Source organism: Akebia trifoliata, chromosome 5 (assembly GCF_017979445.1).
Source record: "Akebia trifoliata isolate Shusen 1 chromosome 5, ASM1797944v1, whole genome shotgun sequence".
NCBI classification, from domain to species: Eukaryota; Viridiplantae; Streptophyta; class Magnoliopsida; order Ranunculales; family Lardizabalaceae; genus Akebia; species Akebia trifoliata.
Genome location: NC_141379.1, coordinates 34,977,467 through 34,983,341, shown reverse-complemented (window position 1 = coordinate 34,983,341; position 5,875 = coordinate 34,977,467). Strand labels below are relative to the sequence as shown.

Below are 5,875 nucleotides of genomic sequence, written 5' to 3'. Positions count from 1 at the left end.
AATATGTTATCAAATAGGATTCTTATTGGGAACCAAAATCCCCGGTTCAAAACTGAAATTTGGGTACGATCCAATCCATTGACAACCTCACTTTCATTTCATTAGGCAATTATATAACGATGATGAAATTTTTAGAGGATTAATGAAAATGAAAATGAAAGGTGTGGAATTTCTATTGGCCCAACATTTGAAACGCCCAAATTAACCTTTTATAGGCTCCATGGGCCATTATATAGAACATTATTGAAAGGGACCGTGCAACTACACCCACAATTGTATATGGTGGGTTCATCAATCTTTTCAACGTTAGTTGGTGGGCCCATCGATTGAACGGTTCAAATAGACTTGCTAACTGCCCCAACCTCAGTCAGACTCGGACGTATAGATGCTTTAAACTTTAAACCTACCTAAATTATACTGATGGGGAGCCTTCTCATGAGTGAAGATTCTGTACTCTGGGGAGTTAGATTACAATCTGACTCTCCAGTCTTCTTAACAAGCCACGTGGCATATTAGTTGGTCCCCAACGACGCATGAATGTAGAACTTACATGTCAAAGCCCAAAACTTAGTTCAATTAGTATTTGGATTTAATCATATTTCTTTATGGGCTTATCCTATTAAAAAAGCCTATGAAAAAACCCACCATTAGCAACCATTAATGAGGACCAAACATTAATGGGTTTTCAGGCGCAAAAGGTGACGTGGATTGATGTAAGACAAATGACAACAGAATTCATGGGATGCCTTGATGTGAATAAACCTGGCTGAATGTATTTTAGATTTTGACAGACCCAACTATGCAAGTTGTTATTATAATATAACCCTTTGAAGACTAAAGAAGAGGTCTATAATAAAGGTTCAATAAGCACCACAGTTAAAGGTAAAAAGATTTGTAAAAGTCATTTTGGGAGTCTAATTTAAGTCTTTTGCTATTTTTACTAATTACTATCCGGTTATTTTTAAGAGTCGTGCTGGAGTGACTTCAAGATTGAACTTCATATAGCATGACTTGACGTGAAAGTGGATAGGAGTCATAGATGCTTATTCAGTTATATCTCGAGGAAAAGTATCTATGATTCCCATATGCTTTAATGTCAGGTAGTGCGATGTAAAGTCCAATCTTGAGGTCACTTCGGCATTATTCTTTTTTTAACTTTTGGAAGGTTTTCAAAGTTAGTTTCATATGAGAATATCTTTTACTTTTGAAATATGTGTTTGGGTAAGTTTCTTAGGTTTGTAATATTCTAGATAGGGCCATGGGGCAAATTCATACTCTTCAGATATTCATGAACAAGAGGTACTTTATTGTACTCTTTCACATAGGCCCTGAAAAGCGACATAAATCTAAAATTTAACAAATAATTTGTACAGGGTACTTAAAATCCTCTAATGTTAGCTATAGATGCCACAGAAGAGAACAGCATACAAAATTAAAGATTGCATGAACCCCACAAAAAATATTTATTTCTTGAATCTAAATTTATTTTTCTTGCTATATCAATAGAATTAAGGCTAGGTGTGGAGTCACTTTGGTAGAATTACAAGAGATATAGGATATTCTACCATAAGGTCTACTAATTCTATAAATATAGGTGCGGGAGGAAACCCTAAGGTATGTTTTAACTGAACTTTAAAAGAGTTTTTTTGTTATGGTTGTGAAAATCACAAGTTGGAAAATTTGTTCTTCTTAGAGTCCACACAAATGCCAGATTGGGAGTTTAAAATTACTAGTAAAATACAAAGACAGTATAATAAAAGAACGCGCACGACACAACAATATTTTTGTTAAGCAATGCCTATGTCCATGAATAAGAGTATAGTGAATCATTAATTTTAAGAAGAAAATTAAAGCTCGGGTTTGTTTACCTATACCTCTCTCAGGCCTCCAGAATCCAAAATTAAAACCTCAGACAAGTTCACTTGAATACATCTATGGTAATCAATCGCCAACTTGAATCATTTATGACAATATACGAATATCATTATTTATGCCTTGCATGCACAATGAGAAAAACGTACATACACTCATATAAAATACATGTATACTCGTAGCATGCATATTCGTATTCATTTAAGAATAATGATTTTTTAATGCCCCCCTCTGACACATGCCCCATGATGTGGCATGTGTCAAAACCATCGATTCTTTTCCTCGGGATACATAACTGCTCATATTTATGAGGATGTATATTTTTGTATCCCAAGGGAAAAAAAATCTATAGTTCTAACCCATGTCACGTCAGGGGCATCAGAAAATCACGACTCTTCATTTAAATACATTTTTTTGTTGAGTGCTCTTCATGTTGAGTACACATATACAATTATTTGAATGTTATTTTGGTATATATATATATATATATATATATGTAAGCTAGCTTTAAGCAGATGTATGTTCACAAATGTTTCATGTATGTTTCGGTTTAATCTTCTAAAGAGTCAAATTCAACGGCAAATGGCAATAGTATTCATCATTAGGCTTTCCTCTTTTCCTTTGATTTTGGCTACAAGTCATGCATGTGTAATGATGTATAGCTATAACATGGCATTTATGCAAGGCCAACATCCCAAGCAACACTGTCACATAGACAACGACATTGAAACCAAAAGGTATATAACATGACCAGTGCCCAAAAAAGTGTTCATATCTCCACCAAGATCTCCCACTATCCTTTAAATCAAGAATCAGCTTCACATCCCTACCATGATGTTCACACACCATTTAATGAATCAAAGGCCATAAACATGCATCATAAAACAACACAAAAGAGGAATAAAGGAAGAGTCATTAATTCTACAAACATAAAAGCAGATCACTAGTAACTACCCATTCTTCCATTTACACCTCCATACACATTTTAAGACATAATTTACTCCTCACACCAATTTCCATGTTAGGGTCTTCTCACATTCTTTAAATTTGGAACAAAATCAAGTTCCCAATACAATTTTAGATATCCAAACTTCCCATTAATACATGTTGAGGATTCTCACATAAAGGAAAAGCTGAAAACTTCAAGCCAACTTTCTCAATGAAGAAACCCTAACCTGAAAAACTCTTAACTACAGTACCCTAATTTGAATTGATTCACATTCCTTCAAGCAAAATAGCAAAGATGTGGGACAAATGAAGGGAAACAACAATAACAAAAAAGCCTAATAAAGCTCAAAACTCAAAATAATCTCTAAACACAAAAATAATACAAGTAAAGCAACAAAGAAACCAGTCCCACCATTGAATAAACAGTCGTGTTATAGAGATAATCAACAAAGCTTTTATATAACGGTGAAGTGGGATGGTTTCTCTAAGGACAATGCAGTCAGTAAGAAACAATAATGTCCACGGTCAAGTCAGAATGAAAGCGATTGTCTTGAGTGAATAGAACTGCACATACATTGTGAGTACGATTTTATAAGTACTAATGCACCAAATCTCATCAAAACTCCTTAGTTAAACGTGTTTGGCCAAGACTAGTAATAGTGTTACGCTCCTCTTTCGGAAGATCTGTATGAACAATATCTTCGAGAAGCCCATGATCCCTAAGCAAAGAAGCCCTTGACGATGATAAAAACTGTCTCTCTTGAAGGAAAAGCGGAGAAGGTGAAGTAGAACTAAAATTTAAAGGTGATAAGCTTTGCAAATAGGCTTGTTGATGTTGTTGTGGCAGCTGTTGTTGGTAATGAGAATGTATCATTTGCATCCGTGTGAAGGCGGCAACACCGCCAAAGCTGGTCGAATCAGTCGACATTCTTGCAGAGCTTCCACGTGGCGTGATGGGGTTTGGGTGCGTGTGTTGACCTTCGTATGTCGTCACGACGATTGTTGGATCATTGGACGATCGCTCCACCCGCTTCTTCACACCACATGTTGCACTAGTGCAACGATAGTAGCTCCTGAAAAAGTAGTGCAAATGCAAATTTTTGCAGCACAATTAGGTAGAATTTTGATAATTTCCAAATTTAAATCTAAATATGCAAGTAGTAGATTAAATTTAGCAAAGAGAGATTATGACAAATTGGGTAATTTAGTACCTAGGAAAAGGGCTATTTTTCACAGCCTTTTGTCCGTATTTTCTCCATCTGAACCCATCTTCCAGATGATCAACCTCGCTCTTTGTCATGAACGCAACTCTTGGTTCTCTCTGCCGTTTTTGGTTCTTCTTTTTAACTTTCAATCTAAACCCACATAAACCAAAGAAATAAATCAACAGACCTAAGACCCAGTTTTGCAATTCTATTAATTTCTCTTTAATGGGTTTCTTTGTTTTAATCAAAACAAGCACTTGAACGGTTTAATTCACATATTAAGATAGACCCATTTTTCTAATTATGTTCCTCTTTAATGGGTTTCTTAGTTTGAATCAAAACACGCAGTCAAACCGTACTTCACTTCAGAGAGAGAGAGAGAGAGAGAGAGAGAATTTGTCTACTTGTGTTTCTCTTTATTCTTTAATGGGTTTCTTAGTTTCAATCAATACAACTAGTCAAACAATTTAGACTTAGTTCGCATTATGAGAGAGAGAGAGAGAGAAAGAGAAAGAGAAGGAGAGAAAGAAGAAGAAGAAGAAGAAGAACCCTCTTTTTCATTCTGTTTCTTTTCATGGTTTCTTAGTTTGAATAAAAAAAAGTATACCAAAAGTTTAAATTTTAATTCACATAATAAAGAGACAAAAAAATAGAAAAAGAAAGAAAGATAGATTCATAGAAGTAGAAGAATAGAAGAAGAAGGGAAAAAAAAAGTATAAAAGACATACTGATTCTTAGTCTTCTCTTGCTCTTCTTCCTTAACTACGTTAACTTGTTCATCCGTAACCGCTTCAGTCGATGATGATGATATCGATGAACAGTTAGGCGTTGTAGGCAAATTCACCACCTCAGACGTCTCCATAGGTGGTGGTGGTGGTGGTGGCACTTGTGGTGGTTGTGGTGGTGTTGTTGTTGTTGTTGTAGCAAATCGAACATCGATGGACTAAAATCTTGGATACCCAATAAGTCCATGAACCCGAAAGAACCTTTTTCATCGAAGATCCCTGAAAGAGAATAATTGCTTGGAATCTGATCTGAAAATGCCGTCATACCCATCAAACTCTCCATCTCCATCGTTTCTCTCTTCTCCATCAAAAGCACAAATTCTCCATTTTTTATTCTTAATTCTTTTTCTCTGGTGAGAGAGAGAGAGACAGAGGTTTCAGGGTTGTGTGAGAGACACTAGAGAGAAGGTTGGGTTTGTAGCTGGTTTGCACATCTTAGATTAACTGGCTATTGACAGTCAAACGTACGGTATAAGGAGGGGGCCGGTGGCATTAAATGCAGGAGTGCATGTTGGTCGACGCTTTCATACAAGGAGGTGTTTGACTGCTTAACCGGTTAGGTGTGAACGGGGTTCTGTTACACGTAGACGATTACGGCGTAAAAAAGCTGGAAAAAATAATCTATCTCCACTGCATGTGATTCCTCCAATAGATTTTTCGGTTTTTAATACTTTCATTTCAGGGGTACTAATAATTACCTTAAATGACTGATATGCCCTTGATTTCTTTTTTTCTTCTTTTTTTTCTTGTTTATATATAATTCTGATTCCATTAGTCAAGATTGAAATATCAATATAGTATTGATTTAAATTTAATTAGAATAATTTTATTAATTTTTTACTTCAATTTTGGTATTAAAATAGATTAGTCTATACTGATATGATCAATTAATTGTCTAATCGAGTAATACGAATACTACTGATATAAGAAAAAAAAATGTAAAAGATATCAATTATAAGTTTGAATGATTAATTAATACGACAAACTACTTCTTTGAGTACAAAAATCAAATGACTTCACTGAGGTACACATGTTGTCGTCGACATCAAACCCATCAACTAGCTT

The 5,875-nt window shown here is 35.1% G+C and overlaps 1 pseudogene across 1 annotated transcript; it reads right to left on the bottom strand.

Annotated features, from left to right (window-relative positions):
• Positions 1–2,837: 2,837 nt before the first annotated feature.
• LOC147402563 (WRKY transcription factor 71-like) lies at positions 2,838–5,377 on the bottom strand (annotated as a pseudogene). The gene is made up of 3 exons (XR_015178922.1): positions 4,754–5,377; positions 4,032–4,175; positions 2,838–3,893 (listed from the first exon to the last, which is right to left on the bottom strand). The product of XR_015178922.1 is annotated as a WRKY transcription factor 71-like (transcript).
• Positions 5,378–5,875: the final 498 nt, after the last annotated feature.